The sequence below is a fragment of the Panthera pardus genome, unplaced genomic scaffold (genome assembly GCF_024362965.1).
Source record: "Panthera pardus isolate Hobbes unplaced genomic scaffold, ASM2436296v1 HiC_scaffold_21, whole genome shotgun sequence".
Classification (NCBI taxonomy): domain Eukaryota; kingdom Metazoa; phylum Chordata; class Mammalia; order Carnivora; family Felidae; genus Panthera; species Panthera pardus.
In genome coordinates this window covers 57773043-57797258 of record NW_026526777.1, presented here as the reverse complement: position 1 = coordinate 57797258, position 24216 = coordinate 57773043, and the positions used below count along the sequence as shown (strand labels likewise).

General features: G+C 50.4%; 1 long non-coding RNA gene across 1 annotated transcript in view; it reads left to right on the top strand.

Annotated features, from left to right (window-relative positions):
- Positions 1-6001: 6001 nt before the first annotated feature.
- LOC109251925 (uncharacterized) overlaps positions 6002-24216 on the top strand; it is a 37265-nt gene continuing 19050 nt past the window's right edge. The window contains exon 1 of the long non-coding RNA XR_002073774.2: positions 6002-6342. This is a non-coding gene — a long non-coding RNA (uncharacterized LOC109251925). The remainder of the gene's footprint in view (positions 6343-24216) is intronic.

The window sequence follows — 24216 nt, the reverse complement described above, 5'->3', positions numbered from 1 at the left end:
AGACAGAGTGCTAGAAGACCCAAGGCTGCCAGAAGAATTTCCCGTTTGCTCCAGTAACACTTGAAGGCAGGGTCTCCGTCTCCCAGCCTTGAGAGGTAGGAGCCTAACTTCAGTAAGCGCCGGTTAGCAAGCCCAGGTGCGTGTCACCCGCACCCACTTCCCCTCCCACCTTTTTTGTAATTTTTCACTTCCCGGACTCTGCAGGGCCCCTGCTCCCCCTCCGCCCCCCCCCCCCCCCCACCGCATTCCCTCAGACTCCCTTTAAAACACCCACTTGGGGCGCCTGGGTGGCTCAGTCGGTTGAGCGTCCGACTTCGGCTCAGGTCATGATGTCACAGTCCGTGAGTTCGAGCCCTGCGTCGGGCTCTGTGCTGACAGCTCAGAGCCTGGAGCCCGTTTCAGATTCTGTGTCTCCCTCTCTCTCTGCCCCTCCCCTGTTCATGCTCTGCCTCTCTCTGTGTCAAAAATAAATAAACGTTACAAAAAAAAAAAAAGAAGTCTGTTGAATTATTCTCGAAGGAAATTCTGTCACAGAATGCATTCTCAGTCTTCCCCAGCCTGTGCAATACGGAATTTGATCAGCACATCTCCGAATCTTCTTCCTATGTATTAGCAGAAATATTCACAGGACACAGACTGTGAGAGTTGTAACTACCAGAAGCCACTTTCCTGGATCAGAGACAATGTTTGCCTTAGCTCTCAGATAACGAAAAATTTGAATTAAACCTCCCTGACCCTGATCCTTCTGAGTAAGTGAAGTTCATAGTGTTATTTTTTTTTTAAGTTTATTTTATTTATTTTGAGAGAGAGAGAGAGAGTGAACGAGCACACACAGGAGGGGTAGAGAGAGGGAGAGAGAGAGAATCCCAAGCAGGCTCCACACCCGCAGCACTGAGCCCAATGTGGGGCTATACATCCGTGAGATCAGAACCTGAGCCGAGTTCGAGTTGGAGGCTTAACCTACTGAGCCCCCCAGGCGCCCCGAGTTCATAGCATTACTATTAAAGGTTTGAGCAAGTGTTGTGTGAGTGTTCCCTGTTGTGTTCCCGTACAGAATACACACCAGGAGCTACTGGGGCTTTGGATTTGCAGATGGACCCCAAACAGCCAGCAGACATTTTTAGTAAAGCTGGCTTTTAGCTTTTTTTCCTTGAATGTCTGTAGTTGAGTCACAGGGTGCTGTCCAGCCCTTAGGAAAGCAGGCTCATCACCTTGATGGCTGGCGTCTCCTGGAGGTTTCCGCGCACGGATTCCACTAAGATCGCTTTCTCTCCCTTGGTTTTAGTGCTCAGAACTTTCTGTAGGGGCTTGAGGCGCCCAGAGGAGGGGAGGGGGGTCTCAGGGGATTCAATCCTAGCGCGTGGGATTCAGGTGGGCGGGAGAAATCACCGAGGGCAAACTGGAAAGGTCTGCGGGGAATGGGAGAGTGCTGGCCACACCACCGGCCTCGCCCTGGTGAGGACGAGGGGCGGGATGGGTGGCTGGAGGTGGGGCGGGGGGTGGGGGCAGGCTTGGGTTTTCTGCCTCTGGGTATGCATGGTCGACCTCCTGAAATCAGCCGTATAACCCAGAACTCTGCACCCCCGTGTCCGTGCAGCACTGGATCTGGGAGCCTGCGGACCACCGGCGGACCACCGACTGTGAAGGTCCGCAGAGCGCATGCTCCGGACGCCTCTACCTCTTTACCGCTGCAACCCCGAGGCTCGACACTAGGTGGCAGCAAAGCGCCGGCCACACAGCGTCTGCAGTCTTCTGCGGCAGAACTTGAAAAAAAGTGGGGCCGCAGATTTTCCTTTCAGAGAAGGACCCACCCAAGCAAGACGAGCAGCTGTAAAGACAGCAATAGAGATAACTGAACAGTCGTCAGGACAAAAATGCCTTCTGAATAGGATGGGCAAACAAACCCCCCCCGCCGCCCCCACCGCAACGGGCCATCGTTTATGAAACCCCTCCGAGGACGATACAATGCAATTTTGGTCTATGCTTTGGAGCCGATCATTTGATATTGGGTGTGGATATTCTCTGAGGCCCGTTCTCCTGGCAGTTTGGCACCTAAAATGTGAAAGTCTCATGAAAGTTTACTGGCCGCAGAGGAGGTAGTTCTGCACGCTTTGGTGACGTCCGTCATGGTGACCTCGCGTCATGGGGCCTCGTGTAGATCAATGCGTGGATCCCAGACTGATGTTAACACGGGGTTTCTTTCTAACCGACAGGGATTAGCTCGGGAGGAAGAATCCACCCGCTTTTAAGGCAGAGCCTTCGGAGAGTAGACCATTGGGCCCATCGCATGACACAGCCCTGTCCCAGCTGCATCCCAGAGCAAGGAGAGGGACAAATGGGGGACCGAGGGGGCGGTGAAAACAAGCACTTTGCTAGGGCCCGAAACACCCGAGTCCCGTCTCCCAAAGACCAAACGGTTCTTAGAATTTAGTGAACCCACCCCCATCATCCCTGCTCCCCACACCCACCCCTGCTCTTGCTTCAGCAGGGTATTTTTAGAGGGCCAGCAGAGTTCTTTGAAGAAGCCAGCCCGTTTCAGCTGGGCCTGCTGTGCTTGGAAAAGCAATCTTTTTGCTGAAGACCAGTGTTGCGGCTTGCCCCAAAGCTATTTACGTGGCTCCAGGGTGGGCCTGGAAGCTGCGAAAGGGCAGGGAGAGGAAGCGAGAATCCCGAGAGAGAGGGAGAGCTCCTGTCAGATTACTCTTTCTCTCATTTTTCGTCACCTAAGCAGCCTACAGTTTCAAGGGGAGTGGAGAGCTGTACGTTTACAGAGGATGAGGCAACCCATCTGGGCGGCGGTGTTGACGTCCTCACCTTTCAAAGTCTCCCTGCGACCTCAGCGAGAAATAACGTGGCCCACGTGCCCCTTGCGTTCTCTTAAGAGCCTGGGTGATCGATGAGATCTATCTACTTGCTGTCCCGTCCCGGTCAGTGGACCACTTCACCCACATAGTGTGCGTTTTAGGCCTCATCTTTCTGATATTTACATGCTACCTGAAATCCCTCCTTCCTCAGAAAGCCTTCTTTGCTTAGCGAAGGAGAGTTGGGATCCCATACATTCAAACTCTACAATTCTGTTTTCACGTGTGACCTCACCGAAACTGCTTCAGGTCTTTGCTGACAGCGTAAAGCGGTTCCTGGTAAATTTGCGTATGAATGCTAGGTTTGCTCATAACTGGCGTTTTCCCTGCGTCTCCAGAATTACTGTGCTGTGTCTCAGATTTCTGTTTGCCAGAGGGCATGCAAATGGGGAGGCAGACAAGAAGACCATCAAGCAAATCCACGTATAAACTATAACATGCAAAAATATGGCCATGGCCGCTTTGTCACTTGCAAAGAGATGTCAAGGACTTTTTATCTCACTTGACCTTTGCAAAGACTACTATCCACGTCTTAACTGGGAAACTGAGGCTCAGATAGATACAGTAGGGCATTGGTATACAGTAGGGCACTGTTCTATTCAAGATCTATGCCTACCCTGAACTACACAGCATAACCTGCTGGGAGGGGGGGTGTATATCGTCCATGCATACGCCCAGCAGTTCAGCGAAGGACAGGGGTCTAGAACATGGCAAGGGGCAGGAGCCTCTTGGGTGAATAAGGCAGCCCCATAATCCCAAGCCCCACCCTACCCAATGGGCATACTCACCCCGAAGGCAGAGCTGGAGGGAATGCGACCGTCTTCCCAGGGCAGTGCAGGTGAGTCTTCAGTCAAAGACAGCTGGGAGCCCTGGTTTCTGGAGAAGGTCGGGTGCTCATCAGGCACCAAGTTCAGATGGGGTCTGACTTGTGAATTTGCAGCTGACGCCTCAATGACATCTGTGGGCTGGCGGCTGCCTCCACGACTGAGGCTGTGCAGGTGGTTGAGGGTGGGTCCCAACTCCTCAGGCCTGGAGCGCTCCGGCTGCCCAAGGCCTGCTGAGGGGTGCCTACTGCTCATGTCCACGTAGTTCAGGGGAACCGGGGATAGGGCACAGGGCAAGGTTCAAGGGAGGCCTGGTCACAGGAGCTGTCTTTCAGAGGAACATGCCGTCTAAGTGTAAGCCATAACCTACCCAATAGTGAACATTTTCCCCGAAGGCAATTCCCTGGAGGAATCTCAACTGCAACGCAGGGTGGGGGGCGGGTGCTGGGAGGGCTGGCCTGAGTGTCTTCCCGTGACTCAGGGCTGCCCCAGTGCTGGAGAAGCCCCAGGTTCCGCCATGTATCAAGTCCAAAGGCAGCTGCCGCCTCAAAGAGATCTGTGCGGTGGAGAGCCTCCTTCCACCCGGATCCTCTGCAGGAGGTTCGGGACCAGCCTAAGCTCCACAGGCCTGGACAGCCCCCGCAGCCCTGGGCAGACAAGGGGGTGCCTGCTGTGCAGGTGCGAGCTGACACTCAAGTCAGGGGAGCCAGGGACCAAGACAGCAGCTCTTGGGAGAGGCGGGGTCGCAGGAGTGGGCTACTGGGGGCATCTGGCATCTATCACACTCCAAGCCCTAAGTGACACCAATGCACGTATTGTCCCTTCAGGGAAAGCTGGAGGAATCTACACTGCTTGGCAGGCTGCAGGGACATCTTTTGCAAACAGACACCTGGGAGCCCTGAGGACTGGTAAGCTGGGGGTCCCAGCACACAACCAGTCCCAATGGTGACCGTCACCCCGTTTAAAGCTGCCGCCTCAGAATGAGTTTTGGGGCCAGGTGTCCTTCTGCCAAGAAACTCAGCAGGCGATCGTGCACCAACAGGAGCTGCATAGACCTGGAGAGCCCCGCTGAACTCCGGGGCGGGGCGGGGGTGGGGGGGGGAAGCACCGTTGTGCGCATGCCCCCTCCCCTCTTGGCGAAGCTGGAAACCCAGGCGAGAGCAAGTGTCTGGAAAGGTTAGGTCAAAGGTGTAAGCTCTTGGGGGGGGATCAAAACCTCTCTCGAAATCCAATTCCTTGGACACTGAAGTCCGAAGCCTTGTTTGGGCGGCTTCATCTGTTCCAAATTTAACCTCATTAGGTCCTGGATACACATTCATAATGACAATGTTGTGAGGTGTGTTAAGATCGATTAAACACCAACTTGAAAATTGGGGCTGCATGGGGGCCACTCTTTTTTGTGACCTTTCGGAAGGGAAAAAGCCCTGCTGGCCACTTCCAAAACCAGCCCCGGAAGATTAGGTGACAATGTCAGAAAGAGAGTGATTGTATTTTCAGAAACAGTATGAGAATCCGGGGGGGGGGGGGGGGGGGTGGGCAAAGTAGATATTCGACCTCCATTTTATTGAGCCATGAAGTCAAGTACGTTTCAAGAAGGAGGAATCCAGTTTGGGCAGTTCTGTCTAAGGGATGCCAACCGTGTCTCCCACAGGGCAGCCCCCACCTTTGGACAGGCATTTTAACCCTCCAAGAGCGTCCACGATGACTTCTAAAATAACTGTTTAAGATCTTTATAGTCTCTCGCCTTCACAGGCGGTGCATTTTTCTTTCTGCCAAAAGCGCTTCTGAAGTGGTGAAGAAAATGCAACAGAGTAAAAGTTAATAAAATTATGAAAATTGCTTTCAATTCTCTCACTTTGCATAACTATTTCTATTTCTCATATTATCCTCTTGACACATATATCTATTTAATTGCAATCAATTTGGATGTTAGTTTGAAGTGTAGCATATTTATTTAATTTTATGCTGTGCAATCATCCATATATATATATATATATATATATATATATATTTTTTTTTTTTTTCCCAAGCAGGCTCCGCACTCAGCCTGGAGCCTGATGCGGGGCTCAACCCCATGACCTGAGCTGAAATCAAGCGTTGGATGCTTAACTGGTTGAACCACTCAGGAGCCCCGTCCCTTTATTTTTATAGACTTTCTACTATGACTTTCGTTTCTGTGTACTATTTCATCTTGTTCATGTTCTTGTCCATCTTGTTGACCAAAGTTATTAAATCATCATCAGACTGTTGGACCTACTTAGCTTTTCAAAAGATAGTTTTGAGTGCGTAAGATATACCTGGGACTGCGCCGACATTTTTATGCAGCATCGAACAGTTTTGGGCCTACGTATGTAGTTTTCTTCTCTTGGTTTCTTCAGGGTAACTTCCTTGGAGTGTGAGTTTCTTGTTGATCCTTGCTTTGCATTGACAGTGCAAAGTGATCGGGCCAAGTTAGCTTGGGACAGGCCATAAATAAGTATACTAGTTTTGCCGTGTGCCCATTAGCATTAAGAATGATCATTTTTTACTCTTTTTTCCAAAGGTATCATTTCATTTCCCACAAAAGTCCAAAATGGCCGGAAAAAAGCAGAACTGATTGCCCTTCAGTCGCCTGGTCTGAGGCCATGCATACATAATGGCAGGGAGATCTTAATCAGGTATCTCTGCTTTTATTTTCTTCACTGTGGTCTGTGTCTTCTTTTTATCCCCCTCGAGGGGAAATGCTCACACGTTGACTTAGATTCCTATCAACCCCTTGCTTTGACACCTCCGACAGTTTCCTTGAAGGCAGGCCGTATAAAGGGAAGGGTGGGCTGGTGGTGGGTTTGAGGACGGGTGGCGTGAACTTGCACAGTGACTCAAAACAGACCAGCACCAAGCTAGGGAGGAACCAGGTCTGGCACCTTGGGGTGCAGACTTCCTCCACGGCCCTCCCACTCAGGGTGCCGCCTGCAGCACCTGAGGAAATTTGAAAGAACAGGGGAGGATGCTATACTCCATACCTAGGGAAAAGCGTGTTCGGAAGGGGTCTTAGAGCAGACTTCTAGACGTTGCTGAGCATAGAAAAGGCTTTTGGAATCTTGTTTGGGTCCGGAAATTCTCACTCTATACAGAAGCTGCTCAATATTAAAAAAAAAAAAATTAATCTTCTCTTGGGATTCTTTTATTACATTTACCCCCCAATGTGTTTTAAAAAGGTTCTGATGCAAGTTTCCTTTTCTCCATAAGAAAGAATGGTCAATTAACGAGAGCCAGGCCACTCTCCTCCTGGCAAGGCGGTGGTGAGCTCTCCTGAAGAAGAACGTAGGGATGACTTCAGAGCTTTTGCAGATAACCCTGAGAAATCAGGAAGATAAGCAAGGTATTGATAGAGATCACATTAAAAACCATTTCTTAAAGGGATTCTGAGTATTTTGAAATGGATGCAGGGATCACTTCCTACAGGGAAAAAATATAAGAAATGAACATCATTCTATTTTTTAAAACAGGGCAATTAGTTTGCAAGTTTAAGGAAAGCTGGGGATACAGCATGTGGCATTCCTGCCTGGCATTTAGGAAAATGTGCTCTGTGTGATCTCGAGGGAGGAGAGTGTATAATATTTGACTGGATGCTATTGTCAGATGTTCCAGACTTGTTGGTATAAACAGTATCCTTTATCAGCCTGGGGAATGATCTCTGGTTGAGGCAGAGGACTTTGTCCTTGACCTTGGCTTTGTCTCGCTCAACAATTTTATTTATGCTTCAACTGAAGAAAGAAACATTTTATAATCCAGCAGATGAGACAAAGCTCAGAAGAACCTAGTAACAGTGATGGCAGGACAGAGATTTGAAAATAATTTCAGTGGCCTGGAATAGCAGGCTGAAACTAACATGAGGAAGTTAGAACTTTGCAGATTTAAAAAAAGCAACTGTCCAAATATAGAATGAGGGCTGTTTCTGGGAAAAGATCTGGGAGTCATCCGATAGAGCAGCCGACTCGATGGTGACAATTCAGAGGTGCACGTGTCTGGGTGCAGTGAGGGCACGAACCTTCGGCTGCCCCTCTGTCTGGCCCCGCCCAGCCTGGCTGCGGCTGCACAGCCGCCATCGCCATCGGGGAAGTCGTGCGGAGCCAGCGGGCCTGGGCAGAGCAGGCACCCAGGGGGTTAGCAGGCTCCCGAGCAAACAAAACACAAAAAACGTAGGGGTGTGTGAAGGAGGCGCAGGGAAGGGTAAGAGGACATGAGAGTTACTTGTAGACAGAGCTCCAGGTAGCTTCACGGGCCAGAACCATTCCTTATACCCGTGCTCCCATCGCCCCCTCTCCCACCAAACCCTCCTCCACCCTCTGGGTCCTCAGCAGCTCTGCTCCCGCCGGGGCCCTCCCCCCGGAGCGCGCGATTGGGACCGTCAATCATTGCCCTCTGCTCTGCAGGTCAGCATCTGAACAACAGATCCATTTGTTTCGGGGCAGTTGTTGTGTCGCAGCGTGACTTTGCCAAGGATGCTGGGCTGTGGCCTCCGACTGCAGGGTTCAGACCCTGGTTCTCTTCCTTTCCGGGTGTGTCACTTCAGGCATGTTTGGTAACCTCTCCCGACCCCACCCCCTCCTGCATAAAATGGGGGGGCCAGCCATCGTACTCCTCACAGGGAAGGTATAAGCGGTAAGTGGCTGGCTCCCTGCAAAGAGCTTAGAAGCAGCCCTGCCTGTGTTCTTGGTGGCTGCTCTCTGTTCCTGTTCGTTGTCACCACGCCAGAATGTATAAAAGCAGGAACTCTGTTTGCTTTCAGTCACTGTTTCAGCTACGTTTCGGGTGGAAGTAAGCTTTTGCAGGTGGTTTGGGAACCCAGCCACCCTTTACAAAAATAATTCTGAAATGCCTTTTCGGTGAAACCCACTTGGGCAAGAACAGAGCACCGTTCCTCTGCACGGGCCTGCAGGGGGCGCTTTGCGGGAGCCCAGCTCCCTGTCAGTAACCGACTTCGGCGGAAAGAACTCTGTATCTGGCACCATCTGGTGTTTGGGGGAAAAGGAAGTGCCGCTGTCTGTGTTTTTTCCTTCCCGACCTTATCTTGCAACCGAGAAAACCCCGGGCTGGAAGTGAGAACTGGAGAGGTAGAGACAGGTTTCTGGATGGGTCCCGTTACCTGCATTGACCGTTCACTGCCGTCTGTGGGTTTTGGCTTTCTGCCACTCCTCCTGCCACGGCCCCTTCCCGCCACCTTTCCTGGCTCCTGCCGCTCTGTCTGTCTGGACACTGTCCCTCAGCACAGCGAGCCACTCTGTCCCCAGAGGCCAAGTCTGGGAACGGCTGTGGCTGTGGCGGGATCAGGGAGCGGGGCCACCGGCCTTCTGTTCCTGGTTCTCCACGGAAGCCAGGCGAAGGCCTGAGGGCTCGGTGGCCCCTGGCCCCTGGTCATTCGTGCACACAAGGTGCAAAGCTTGCACAGAGGAAGGGAGGGAAGTGAGGAGGTGAGTTCGAGATGCTTCTGTTTTTGGAAGACTCGGGAGAAGAGCAGCCTTCAGACCTGGATCCTTCAGGCCGATGCCGCTGGGTGAGGATTCCCGGCATTCTTGTTCAAAAGAAGAAAACATGCAGTCAGGGGGGTCCATTTTAGGCAAAAATTAGTCACGAAAGGTAGGCTGGGTCCGCAAGGCCAGAGCCCGACTGACATTGGGCAAGGGGCCGCGGGGCGGTGGGGCAGCTGGAGAGACTCTTCCTCTCTTGTGTTGCTTCTCAGCTTTGATTTTTCGGGTGACGCCGGTGATGGGGCCAAGGATATAGGGGGGCCAGTGAGACGGTAGCAAGATGACCGTAAACGTGTGGGTCTCTTAGTGGAAGGAGCCTCGGGTACACAAGGGAGGTGGCTGGTGGCGGGCTGGTCACTTCGAGGCAGCCAACACGGAGGCATCTGGTTTTCGAAAACTGCCTCTGTGGTTGATAAGCCTGCGGTCCCTTATGTGATCACTGGCATCTAGCTCCAGCCTCTGAACACTCGAGAGACGCGTGATTCAGCCAGAAAGTTGCTTATTCAGCCAGTGGTTTCCTAAATACTGTTCTCTTGGCTAACAGATTACTGAGGCCGCGTAAGAGGAAAGTGTAGCAAGGGAGAAGACAGGGTCTCTTCCTTGAGAAGCCCGCGCTCCTAACGAGGAGAAAATACCAATATGTAGGAATCGGTGAAGGCAAGGTCGGGGGCCATAAATAACGCGGTACAACACCAGGTACACGGGCCCGAACGGTAGGCCAACAAGGAAGGTCAAGGCGCCATGGGTTGGGGAGGCCCGGGGACAGCTGCGTGAAGGAGCAGAGGTTTGACTCGGTTTCAGAAGAGAGGGGGGACGTCAGGTTTGCAGAGAGGAGGGAAGTTTCTTCAGGTGGAAACAGGAGGCACAGGGAAGGGACCTGTTCAATAGGCGACGGGAAGAGTTTCACCTGAATGGGGAGCGGGCCGTTAGGAACAGGAAGGCCGGAGTGAGAACACTCAGTCCAGCCACCAGTATAAGCGGAGTCTGGATTCTCAGGGCAGTGGGGAGCCACTGAAGATGGTTGGCGTGGAGGAGTGACATGGCGGGAATCAAGTCACGTTCGATATTGGGACAGACTCAAGGATTTTTTAAGTGGGAGGAATCCTTAGCATAGAGTCAAGCCCCTCAGTTTGAAGGTGAAGACACTGAGGCCCAGAAAGGCAAGAAGGTTGTTCAGCGGGTCCTCGGGCCAGTCAGGCCTCTGATCCCACCCAGTGTCCAGGGGCCCTGCCTTCAGTGCTTCGGGGTCCTGTGCTCTCTGGAACACTGCACTTGTCACCTTTTGGGGAACCAGGCTCGGCCTGTGCCCCTTCCCGGCCACCGTCCCCCTTGGCTGTCTGGGATTCGGATATCCTCGGAAAAGAACCTTCTTCCTGGCGCTGAGGAGCCCAAACAACGATTATATCTGGAATGACTGGGGAGTTGGAGATATGGCTACTGATGACTGATCTATCGTACAGCTTGGACATTTGTTCTTGCATCGAATATTTATTGAGCACCTACTCGTCAATAAACACTGCGCGATGTGCTGAGAAGGGCTGGTTTGTTAGGCCCGTGGAAAGCAAGCAAGCTTAGGAGGGAGATGAAACACAGGGGTGGGGCGTGGAGGAGCACGGGGGTGGGCAGGGAGGCCAGGAGCTAGTGGGGAAGAACCTTCTAGGTCAGAGAGAGGGAGACACAGAATCCGAAACAGGCTCCAGGCTCTGAGCCATCAGCACAGAACCCGACGCGGGGCTCGAACTCACGGACCGCGAGATCATGACCTGAGCCGAAGTCAGCCGCTTAACCGACTGAGCCACCCAGGCTCCCCGAGCCCGGGGTTTAAATGCTGCGCAACAGGGAGCCGTTCTTTATTCGGTAAGAACGTTCAGGACACGCACTCTGTGCCAGATGTGGATCTGAGCCCCGTGTCAGTGTTTCCAGCACCTCTTAGAAGACAGACACTACGATCATCCCCTTTTTGCAGATGAGGGAACCAAGGCCCAGGGAAGTTAAGTCACCCGCTCAGGGTCGCCCGGGTAGCGATGGGATGGTTAGGACTGAGACCACACAGTCCAGTGTCCGCGGTCACGATCGTAGCCACGGTGCTCTGTGGCCTCCTCTGAGGGTTTTAGGGAGAGAAGCAGAGAAGCGACACGGGGCAATGAGGGACGAGCTGGGCGGGGCGAGGAGACGGGCTGTGCGGAGCTGTGTTTGGGAACCTTGGGAGTTCAGGAACCAGCCAGCCCACAGGTGCCACCCCTGAGCCCGGGGTGGTGGGGGGGGTGGTGGCAGCCACTGCCAGCGTGGGGCTGACGACAGAGTCTCGGGACAGTTCCCTCTTCAGGTGCTGGAAGGGATGCCCGTTTGTGGGCGTCATGGGGAGGGACACCCGCCCCCCTCCCTCGTGGGTTCGTGGGCGGGTCTCATGATTAAACGGACGCAAGAGCTGGTTTTAATTGATTCCAATTAATTCCATACATACGGGAGCCCCAAAGACTGGGGAAGCTCCAAAACACCAGGCAATGGAGGCTGGGAGCTAAGGAGAAGGGGAAGGGGTCTGGGGCTGGAGGGAGGAAGCAGTTCACGGGACGACGGGAGAGCAAATGTCTGGGAAACAGATGTTGGTCACGTTGCTCAGTCTGATATAAAAAGTCATCTCTGGTAGGAACTCTCCTCCTGGCACAAGCCCTTGATCTATGTTTTTTAGGCAGTTAAGGGAAGGGTAAAACACAACACAACACAACACAACCTTTCCTGAGTCAGCTGGGTCCCGATTGCCTTCTGCTCACAACAATCCACGTGTCAGAGTGGCAGACTGTGGGGTGGCATCCCCTGCCACCCCCCCACCGTTTGGCGACAGAGGAGAAAACGGAGAAAGGACGGTGAAGGTCGGAATCCGGTGTCGCTGAGCTGAGGGCCTCCCCGAAGGCTCCTGTGGAAAGCGCTGTTGGGAGCCAGGTGGACAGAAAGCAGGGGTGGGGGGCGGGGAGGAGGGAAGGCAGGTCTGCACACCCTCCAGGGGGCAAACTGTGGACTTCGGGGAGGGGGGGGGGAGGGGCTCAGAGGCCCAGTTGCCTCTCCAGGCAGGCCGGCGAAGAGGGGCCCTTAGGAGACGTCCCCGCAGTGGGGGAGCCGGGGGGCCCTCGAGTGTCTGCAGAGGTGTGACGGGAGGAAGCAGGGCCTGCTCCGCCAGGCTCAGCTCTCTCTGGAGGGTAGCCGGCCTGCAGGGAGCCAGCAGGGAGCCAGCAGGAGCCCCACCAACCTGGGCGGACAGGCTGGTGTCCAGCCTTTTTACCTGCAAGGCTTCTCTTGTTGCCGTGGGAAGCAGGGGTAAGAGGAAGGGCTGGGTGGATGGGATCCAGGAGGGTGGTGCTGGGCTATAACTTCAGCCCAACGCCCCTAACACCTGACGCAGCATGTAATGGTGCTCAGCCAGCCCTGCGGAAGGCCTGCCTGCATGCACGCATGCACGAATGCATGCATGCACGCACGAATGCCTGCCTGCCTGCATGCATGAACGAATGCCTGCCTGCATGCATGAACGAATGCCTGCCTGCCTGCATGCATGAACGAATGCCTGCCTGCCTGCATGCATGAACGAATGCCTGCCTGCCTGCATGCATGGACGAATGCCTGCCTGCCTGCATGCATGCGTGCATGAATGCCTGCCTGCATGCATGCATTAACGAATGCCTGCCTGCCTGCATGAATGCCTTCCTGAATGAATAAACGCCTGCAACACCCATCAGGAAGTGGCACAAAGCCCAGTTTATAGCTGGGGGTATAGAAGACGCGAGGAACAGACAGAAAGGAGGGGTCAAAGGTATCTATAGAGCTTTGCATTTTGGAAACCCGGACAGAGGAGGAGCTGGGTGGGCTTCACCCCTGCTCTGAAGGAGGGTCGTTGCTTCGGTGACAGGCCACTTCCCTCAAAGTTTGGGAGCCTCTGGGATACCACCCTTCCTTTTAAAGCAGAGAGAAGTGACCTGTTAGGCAGGTTAAGAGCTCATCCCACAAGAAAACCCAGCTGAGCAGCCCTGCTGCTGTGGGGGGCGGGGTTGGGGTAGGAGGTTGTCCTTGCCCTCCCCCCCTCCCCCCAGGCTGACTCATCCCCTTTGCAACAGACAGATTGTGTCTGGCGTGGGAGCTGCTATGCAGAGCTCAAAGCTGTTCCCGATTGTTGCAGAAATTCCAACCTGCTGAAGGGAACAGTTGATCTAAATATGTTCTTTTGATGATACTTCGTTTTTATTAGCATGTTATTAATGGGTTCCTAAGAGGAAACAGCAGGTCCCACTGTCTTCAGAAAATGATTTGCTTTTCTCCCTGGGGACTCGTGGCGTATGGGCTCTGAATTCTAAACCCTGCAGTGTCAGGTTGGGTCTGTGTGCCTGGCATAAATCCCGGGCTAAAATCCCGTTGTCAGGCTGCCGCCTGGGGATCAGGATCTCTGGACGTGCTCCCCCCCGGCGGCAGATGGCATCACCAGGGGATCTGATGACTTAGCAAGACCCTGAAGAGGCATTACGGGGCTCGTTAGGGGCTCGTTATTGTCAGGCTATGTCCGAACAGCTGACAGCTGTCAAGGCTCCAGGGCAACAAGGAGCAGAGAGCGTGTGGGTTCTATTTCCAGGTGCCCACACGGAAAGCTCACCTCCCCGGGAGGAGACCTGGCCGGCAGGGGTCCTCGATGCCTGTGTGTGCACCCCCTCACCCTGGAGGAGTGTTTTTGGTTCCGTTCCCTGGGAGATGTGGTGAGAGTGAGGTTTCTAACCAATCCTCGCATGCAAAGCTCTGGTAGTGGCCGCTGATAAAACGTGATGTTCAGGTCAATTTTTATTGTGTGAACACGAGCGGGAGAGGACACCGACGGCAAGATCCCTGCTGGATATTATCAGGTGTCGGGGTGCTCAGAGCACCCCGCTGGCTTGTTGATGTAGTGCAATGTCGCGGCTGTTTTCTGAGTGCCTGCTGGAGGGCTGAGCGGGGGGGGGGGGGGGGGGGGGGGGGGGGGGCAGAAAAATGAAAGGTATTCTCAGTGTCAAGGCGCTCGCAGCCTGGCCAACGGTTCCCCAAGAACTTGATACAAGGGCCAAGAGCTCAGCTTCCACATGTATAGGATGGAGGTAATAAAAACCTAGTGGAGACCTTGGGGGATATGAAGGACTCCCGCACGCCAATAAAGCATTTTATGTGCATTATCTGGCATACGGTAGAGTGGATTTAGAGGCGGGAGGCTCCGTCTGCTAAGATATCATCTGTGTTGGACATGTGTTTGTGCAGGGCTGACCTTGTCTTTGAAAGGGAGGTGGAGAAAGGAAGCTTCCCCCTCTTGGAGGCACTTACCTTCATCTCTGACTCCTTGGTCTGAGCACCCAGTAAGTGTTAAATTAATACATATTGCATTGAATGTCGTTTCCCTTTCTGTTGCCCCCACCAGCTCTTGGCCCGGTAGTCCAGACCTTGACTCCAGAGCCAGGCTGCTTGTGCTACATCTGCTTTGCCACTTACTGGCGGGTAGCCTCCCTAGGCCATCTCTCTGCCTCAGTTTGCCATTTGTTAAATACGAACGGTACCTCACAGGGATGGTATGGGGATTGGATGAGTCAGTGTAGGCAAAATGCTTGGAATGGTGCCTTACACATCCTAAATTCTGTATAACTTATAGGCATTATTATTACCATTTTCACCTTTGAAATAAAGATCCATGGGATTCTGGTGGATCAGGAAAACAGAGAGTCCTGATTTGGAAGGAGGACCCTTGGATCTAATCCTACATTGCCGTATCCTAATGCTCAGGGCCTGGCACATAATAGGTGCTCAGTGAATGCTTGTTATTTTGAATCGTGTAGAGTGGGTTTGCCAGGGCAGGGTGGGGCAGGCAGGACAGGCCTGGGGCCCTGCAGGCAATTGCCTGACTTCAGGAAGGTGAGGGTCTCTGGGGTTGGGACGCAGGCATAGCTGGGATCCTTGAACAACAGACTAGGGGACCGGCTAGATGTGGGAGGCAAGGAGGGGGAAGACTTGAGACAGGCTGACCGGCCAGCTCCATCCATGGATGGTGGGATCTGAGTTTGGGTGTGTGTTCAGCTTTTTGCTTTGGATAGGATCGGGCATCGAACCCTACAGCCTACCGGGAAATACCCTTCAGTTTCTTTTCGAGGGCGCGTAAATCTATTTTTCCATATCGGCGAATCCTAGGTAGCAGATGCCTGTGTCGAAGGAAGCAACCCTCTTCTCTTGTGAGAGGGAGCATCCTCCTCTTTCCTTCCGCAAGGTGGCTGTGATAGGTAGCGTGGATTCTTAGGGCCACGGTTTAATGAGAAACGAGGGGAGTGGACTCAGGAAGGTTAAAATTAGGGGAGTAACGTAGCTGTCCAGGGAAACCGTCGCCTACTTGCAATTGGGACAAGCGTGATTGAGAGTGAACTTGAATGTAGGTGAGATACCTGGAGTACCACTGTGCGGCCAACTGTGGACACGTTCACGGCCTTCCTCCTCCTTTTTATTGACTGCCGCAGCACTTGACCATGGATGCCGACTAATGTGTTCATTTGCGTAAAAATATCAACTGAACAACATTTTGATTTTACAGCATGATTAAGACATCTTACAAGGTTATTAAAATGGTTTCTTTGTTTATTTTAACTATAATTTACTCTCCCATTGGCTAACATAAAGTGTATACAGTATGCTCTTGGTTTTGGGGGTAGATTCCTTCCATACAACACCCAGTGCTCATCCCAACAAGTGCCCTCCTCCATGCCCATCACCCATTTTCCCCTCTCCCCTGGCTCCCCCCCCATTAACCCTCCGTTGTTCTCTGTACTTAAGAGGCTTTTATGGTTTTCCTCCCTCCCTCTCTGTTTGTAACTACTTTTTCCCCCTTCCCTTCCCCCATGGTCTCCTGTTAAGTTTCTCAAGCCCCACATCATGAGTGAAAACGTACGATATCTGCCTTTTCTCTGACTTATTTCACTTAGCATAATACCCTCCAGTGCCAGAGCCTCCCCTACAAAGCTGTAATCATCAGGACGGTACGGTATTGACACAAAAACAGACACATACACCGATGGAATAGAGAACCCAGAATTGGACCCACAGATGTATGGCCAACTAATCTTTGACAAAGCAGGAAAGGGTATCCAATGGAAAAAAGACAGCCTTCTTTAGCAAATGGTGGGGGGAGAACTGGACAGCAACGTGCAGAAGAATGAAACTAGACCAGGTTCTTATACCAGACACAAAAATAAACTCAAAATGGATGAAAGACCTACATGTGAGACAGGAAACTATCAAAACCCTAGAGGACAAAACAGGCAACAACCTCTTTGACCTCAGCTGCAAAAAAAAAAAAAGTTTTTAATGTTTATATATTTTTGAGAGCGAGAGAGACAGAGTGCGAACAGGAAAGGGGCAGAGAGAGAGTGAGACACAGAATCCGAAGCAGGCTCCAGCCTCCGAGCTGTCAGCACAGAGCCTGATGCGGGGACTGAACTCATGAACCATGAGATCATGACCTGAGCTGAAGCTGGATGCTTAACTGACTGAACCACCCAGGCGCCCCTGCAGCATGATTTTTTTACAGACACTTTTTTAGAGCAGTTTTAGGTTCACAGCAAAATTAAGAAGGTACCGGTATTTCCTATGTGCCTCCTGCTCCCACACACGCACAGCCTCCCCCATTATCAACCTCCTCCACCAGAGTGGTGAGTTTATTATATAATTGATGAATTTACACTGACATAGTTTACATTAGTGTTTGGTGTTGGTACATTGGTACTGGTACATTCTGTGGGTTTGGACAAATGTGGAATGACATGTATCCATCATTATAGTATCGTATGGAGTATTTTTGCCGCCTTCAAAATCTTCTGTGTTCTATTGATTTGTCCTTCTTTCTCCCAGCCCTTGGAAACCATTGTACTTTACGGTCTCTTCTCTATAGTTTTGCCTTTTCCAGAACATCATGTAATTGGAATTATACAGTATATAGCCTTTTCAGGTTGGCTTCGTTTGCTTAATAATAGCCTATAGTTCCTCTATGTCTTTTCGTGGCTTGATAGCTCATTTCTTTTTATCATTGAATAACATTCCATCGTCTGGATGGACCACAGTTTGTTAATCCATTCGCCTACCGAAGGGCACCTTGGTTCTGTCCAAGTTTTATTTTATTTTTTAAAGTTTATTGTTTATTTTGAGAGAGAGAGAGAGAGAGAGAGAGAGAACGTGTGCAGGGGAGTGGCAGAGACAGAGACAGAGAGAGAGAGAGGGAGAGAGAGAGAATCCCAAGCAGGCTCCACACTGTCAGTGCAGAGCCCAACATCGTGAACTGTGAGATCATATCATGACCTGGACTGAAATCAGAGGTTGGAGTCTTAACCTACTGAGCCACCCAGGCTCCCGTCATTCTTATTTTAATTTGCATTTTCCTGATGACATATGAATGGATGTTGGATTTTGTCAAATGTTTTTTCTGCATCTATTGATATAATCATGTCATTCTTCTTTTTTAGCCTGTTGATGTGATGGGCTACGTTAACTGATTTTCAAATGTTGAACCAGACTTGCATACCTGGAATAAGTTCCACTGGGTCATGGTATACAATTCTTTTTATTTTATTTTATCTTATTTTATTTTATTTTATTTTATTTTATTTTAATGTTTATTTATTTTTGAGTGACAGAGCATGGGCAGGAAAGGGGCAGAGAGAGAGGGAGACACCGAATCTGAAGCAGACTTCAAGTTCTGAGCTGTCAGCATGGAACCCAACACAGGGCTCGAAGTCATGGACTCTGAGATCATGACCTGAGCCGGAGTTGGATGCTTCACTGACTGAGCCACCCAGGCGCCCCCGTATAATTCTTTTTATACATTGTTGGGTTTGCTTTGCTAGTATTTTGTTGAGGATTTTTCATCTTTGTTTATGAGAAGTATTGGCTTGTAGTTTTCTTGTAATGCCTTTGTCTGGCTTCCGTATTAGGGTAATATCAGCCTCATCAAATTAATTAGAAAGAAACACTTCTGCTTTATTTGCTAAAAGAGATTGTAGAGAATTTAAATATTTGGTAGAATTCACCAATGAACTCAATAGGCCTGGTACTTTCTATTTTAGAAGGTTATTAGTTATTGATTCAACTTATTTAATAGATATAAGCCTGTTCAGATTGTCTATTAATTCTTGTGTGAGTTGTGTGTGTGTGTGTGTGTGCGTGTGTGTGCATGTGTGTATGTGAGTTTTCACAGACGGTGCCTGTCAGGGAATTGTGTTATTAATCTAAAGTCTCAAATCTGTACACACGGAGTTGTTCATAGGATGTGGTTTCTACTAGAAAATTGCCCTCAAATACAAAGGTATCTTGGTGTTCTTCCTCTTTGGGCTCAGTGTTTGGGAATTCCATCCAGATAATTGTTAGGGAATAAATTACTGTTCTAGAAGACCCACGAAGTCCCATGGATGGTGACGGCACAGCAGGAAGGATGGCTGGAGGAGGTATAGTGAGGGGATGAGATCGTGTTATCAAAGGAAAGAATGAAGAGGTCAAGCAAGATTGGGAGAGGGCATCTGGAACCCGAGTTGGGCTTGTCCTAGGGTGCGCGCGTGACAGAACGAGGGAAGGCCTGCTGGGGCTCCTTCAGCATGAGGAAGTGCTTCCCAACTTTCTCCAGTTCATGCTGGACGGCAATGAGTAGGACTGTCCTGCACGTAGAGAATGGTGGTGATCAGGTGGCACACGGGGGTGAACTGTGGGAGCTATTGATCACAGGAGGGGTCCGGCCTGTGACTCTTGGCCCCCAGGCCCGGCCCAGCAACCCTGGAGACCTTGAGGGAATGATATCTCCTGGCACGCCAAGGGGTGTGACCCATCTTGCAGCGTGCTGGAAGGAAGCAGCTCACCTTGCTCGGGAGAGAGAGAACTGAGGCCCACAAGCTTCACTGATCAATACCGCCTTGGAGCTAGAGATAGGGTGGGTTTTGAGTACAGCGTTCATCCTGTAGGACTCGCTGTAGTTCATGCCACCACCAGTGAAATGACGTTTATCGAGCGTCGTTCCATGCCATGCTCTGTGCGATGAACAGAAGACCCTGCGAAACATGCTTGCATCCTGGGAAGGAGGAGGAAAGCTTTTTGTCTGGAATCCGTGACACGGTCGGCCCAAAGGCGGGGGCGGGAGGGGCGCCTCTGCTGCTTTCTGGGGTCGGGACAACTGCGGCCCGTGGCGGCTGCCACGGGTGGCAGGCCTTCATTGACCACATCTGTGGCCCTGGCTCCGGCAGCTTCTTCGGGCTCAGCGGACTCAGAGGAAGCAGTAACAGGGAACAGCGGCTCTGGCTCTGGCTGAGGGCCTTTTCCAGGGACTCTGTGGAGACTGAATGCCTTGGCAGAACTTTCGGGAATTACAGAGACCTCAGGGCTGCAGCAGGAGAGAAGCAAACTGGCCAATGCCGTGTGGTGGCTGACAGGACTGTTGGAAGTCTTCCCTGCATAGCCGTGGAGACTTAGAAGGCAGACTGGTGATATTGTAATAATGAATAAGGGCAGTGGTGAATAATGTTAGGGACTGAATGTTGTGCACCCCTCCCCTCCCCCCCAGATTAATATGTTGAAGCTCTAACCCCCAAAGTGATGGCATGTGAAGGGGCTTTGGGGAGGTAATTAGGGTTAGACGAGGTTGTAAAGATGGGGCCCTGGTCTGACTGCGCTGAGTGCCCTTGTAAAGGAGACACCAGAGGGCTTGCTCACTTTCCGTGAGCATGCGCTGAGGAAAGCTCACGTGAGCGCCCGGTGAGGAGGCGGCTGCCTGCAAGCCAAGAGAGGAGGCCTCAGAATTAGCCTGTCTGCCAGCACCCTGACCTTGGACTTCCCAGTTTCCAGAACTGTGAGAAATAAATGTCTGTTTAAGTCCCCAGTCCATCATATTTTGTTACAGCAGCTCTAGCCAACGAATACAGTTGTCATGCTTTATTATCACTCTTTTTTTAATAAATGTTTTTTTTAAGGGTTTATTTATTTTTGAGAGAGAGAGAGACAGAGTGTGAGTGAGGGAGGGGCAGAGAGAGAGAGAGAGAGGGAGACACAGAATCCGAAGCAGGCTCCAGGCTCTGAGCCATTAGCACAGAGCCCGATGCAGGGCTCGAACTCACGAACCGCGGGATCATGACCTGAGCGGAAGTCAGACGCTTAACCAACTGAGCCACCCAGGCGCCCCACCTTCTTATCACTCTCGATTTGATTCTCACAGTGATGCATTCTGGAAAACATATACATGTTTGAAAGTAGAGCCCACCCTCCAGTAAGAGGTATTCTTAGCCACATTGGTTAGAGTGGGTAAGGAGTATAGAAGGAAGGTCTCCTTTCTGGGCTTGGAGTCGGGCCCTACGCGGGCCCTTTACGGACGGTGCCGTTTAATTCTTACAGCAGCCTGCGCAGTGGATATCATTATCTCCATTTTACAGATGAGGAAACAGACTCGGTGACGCCTGGTAAGCATGTTATTCAGATGTGGACTTCTGTTACTTAATTCACATCCAGGACCCCATCGGAGCAGAGCTCAAACCAGGAAGAGCTGGACTTTTATCTGATATCTAAGTTCACATTTCATACTCTTTATTTATTAAAAATTTTTTAAGTTTGTTTATTTTTTCAGAGAGAGAGAGAGAGAGAGAGAGAGCACAAATGAGGGACAGGCAGAGAGAGAGAGAGAGAATCTGAAGCAGGCCCCAGGCTCTGAGCTGTCAGCGCAGAGCTTGACGCGGGGCTCGCACCCACAAACCACGAGATCGTGACCTGAGCCACAGTTGGATGCTCAACCGTCTGAGCCCCTCAGGTGCCCCTCTGCTACTTTAGTAAAACTTTGATTTGGATGATTTTGACAAGCGGGCAAGTGTCAGGTCAGGGTGTTGAGATAAGTGGGCTGGACTCTTCATTACTTCACTTTGATCAATGAGTCCTGGGTGATTCCATTCCCTGAGGGCTAGAGAAGGCAATTTGGGAGAAGTTAAAAGGGAACTGAAACACAGACGTGAGCTAAAATGCATTCATTGGGCGTGGCAGCTAAGGGACCTGGGTTGGAAGCGAACACGAGAAGGAAGAATCGTGAGCCAGAGTGGAGCCACAGCCATTTGAGGGATTGTTTTGGGGGGGGGGGGGAGATCGTGTTCACCTTCATCATCACCATCATCACCACTCACATTTACTGAGGGTTAAGCACTTGTATATGTATTGTGCTTAGTATATATTGGACTTAGTATTCACAACAGCTCTATACAGTAGGTCCTGTTAACATCCCCATTTAACGGATGTGGAAACAGGCTTGGAGAAATGGTTTCCCCCTACCTCACTGGTGGGTTAGCTGTAAACAATGAGGATTTTGATCCTACTGAGTGTTGCCTACATGGGGGTGGGGGGGTACTGCCCTGCCTGGGAGCAGTGTGGACTTGACTCAGTAAGCAGGATGATGTCAGTGAAGGTTTGGGGGCAAGAAGTGATGTGTTGAGGACAGCGTTGTAGACAATTAACCAACACCACCCAGGATGCATTGGAGCAGAAAGATGGGTGGTTTGAAGACCAAGTTAGGAGGGTATCTGTGGTTCAGGGCAGAGGAGGTGAGTGAACTGGGTGGTGGCAGGAGGCCTGGCACTGAGGGGACGGGTGCAGAGACCACTTGGCTGCCGGAGGTCAAGGCCGTGTTCCCCGAACGAATACAGCAGTGGGGGGAGGCGTGAAGGACTCTAAGCTGACCTCAGGCTTTCGGACTCCGGCAAGGGGACACTGACGGGGGCTTTGACAGAAGTGTGAAATGAGCAGGTGGGCCCATGCTTGGGGGTAGGTGTCGCCGAGAATCTCTGGCTGGGCTTGTAGAGCAGCTCTGCGGAAGTCAGGTGTAGCGGGTAGGGTTTGGGCATCAGCCGCAACGCGGTGAAAGGCACAGCCTGGGAAGTGTCTCTTCCCAGGCTGGGCTTCTCAAGCCACGGGGTCCGGCCTTGACCCTGGTCCTTGGGGCTTGGCTTGCTCACCTCACCTCTCTGTCTCAGACCTGTCAGCTAGTGCATGTGGAAACTTGATGTGAATTAGAAAAAAGCATCCTTTCCCGAGACACCGTTCTGATATCTACCAGAAAATGTCAAAATACCTGTACAAATTGGTAATGACTATGAGCCTAGTCAATACCACTGGGTAATCAATCTGCTGTTACGTACATCCAGTTCTGTAGCTGCCGTGGTACCCATGGAGGCCCCTTAGCCTCTTACAATGTCCAAGATTACCGAGGAAGGAAAGTTTGGTATAGTAGAAAGAGAGCCAATATCAGGACTTTAAAGATCACTACCATTATAGGTGGAAGACAGAGGAGACAAGAACTCAGAGCTTGTATGACCCAGAGCCCCAGCCTTTTTTTTTTTTTAACTTAATTTTATTTTTATTTATTTATTTATTTATTTAAAACACTGGCTTTTATTTCCAATATATATTTAAGGTTAATGGTTTCATTTTTTAAGTTTAAATCCAAGTTAGTTAACGTATGGTGTAATAATGATTTCAGGACTAGAAGTTAGTGATTCATCACTTACTTGTAACACCCAGTGCTCATCCCAACAAGTGCCCTCCTTAATGCCCATCACCCACCCCATCCTCCCCCCCACCCAACACCCCTCCAGCAACCTTCAGTTTGTCCTCTGTGTTTAAGAGGTTGTTTACATATATATGTATATATGTATATGTATATATATGTATATATGTATGTATATATATGTATATATACATATATGTATATGTATACATACATACACATGTATGTATATCTATGTATATCTATGTACATATCTATGTATGTATATCTATGTATATATATCTATACATAGATATACATAGATATACATATATACATATATATACATATATATACATATATATACATATATATATATATACACACACACACATATATATATATGTATATATATACCACATCTTTATCCATTCATCTGTTGTTGGACAGTTGGGCTCTTTCCATACTTTGGCTCTTGTCCATAGCGCTGCTATAAACATTGCGATGCATGTGCCCCTTTGAAACAGCACACCTGTATCCCTTGGATAAATACCTAGTAGTGCAATTGCCAGGTTATAAGGTGGTTCCATCTTTAATTTTTTGAGGAACCTCCATACTGTTTTCCAGAATGGCAGCACCAGTTTGCATTCCCACCAGCAGTGCAAAAGGATTCCTCTTTCTCCGCATCCTCGCCAACATCTGTCGTTGCCTGAGTTGTTAATGTTAGCCATTCTGACTGGTGTGAGGGGGTATCTCATTGTGGTTTCGATTTGTATTTGCCTGGTGATGAGCGATGTTGAGCATTTTCTCATGTGTTGGTTGGCCATCTGGATGTCTTCTTTGGAAAAGAGTCTATTTGTGTCTTTTGCCCATTTCTTCACTGGATTATTTGTTTTTTGAGTGTTGAGCTTGATAAATTCTTTACAGATTTTGGATACTAACCCTTTATCTGATGTGTAGTTTGCAAATAATTTCTCCCATTCTGTTGGTTGCCCTTTAGTTTTGCTGATTGTTTCCTTCGCCGTGCAGAAGATTTTTATCTTGATGAGGTCCGGGTAGTTCACTTTTGCTTTTGTTTCTCTTGCCTCTAGGGACATTTCAAGTAAGAAGTTGCTGTGGCCGAGGTCAAAGAGATTGTTGTCTGTTTTCCCCTGTAGGATTTTGATGGCTTCCTGTCTTATGTTTAGGTCTTTCATCCATTTTGAGTTTATTTTTGTGTCTGGTGTAAGAAAGTGGTCCAGGTTCATTCTTCTGCATGTCGCTGTCCAGTTTTCCCAACATCATTTGCTGAAGAGGCTGTCTTTTTTCCATTGAATACTCTTTCCTGCTTTGTTAAAGATTAAGTTGGCCATACATTTTTGAGTCCATTTCTGGGTTCTCTATTCTGTTTCATTGATCTATATGTCTGTTTTAGTTCCAGTACCATACTGTCTTGATGATTACAGCTTTGTAATACATCTTGAAGTCTGGGATTGTGATGTGTCTCAATC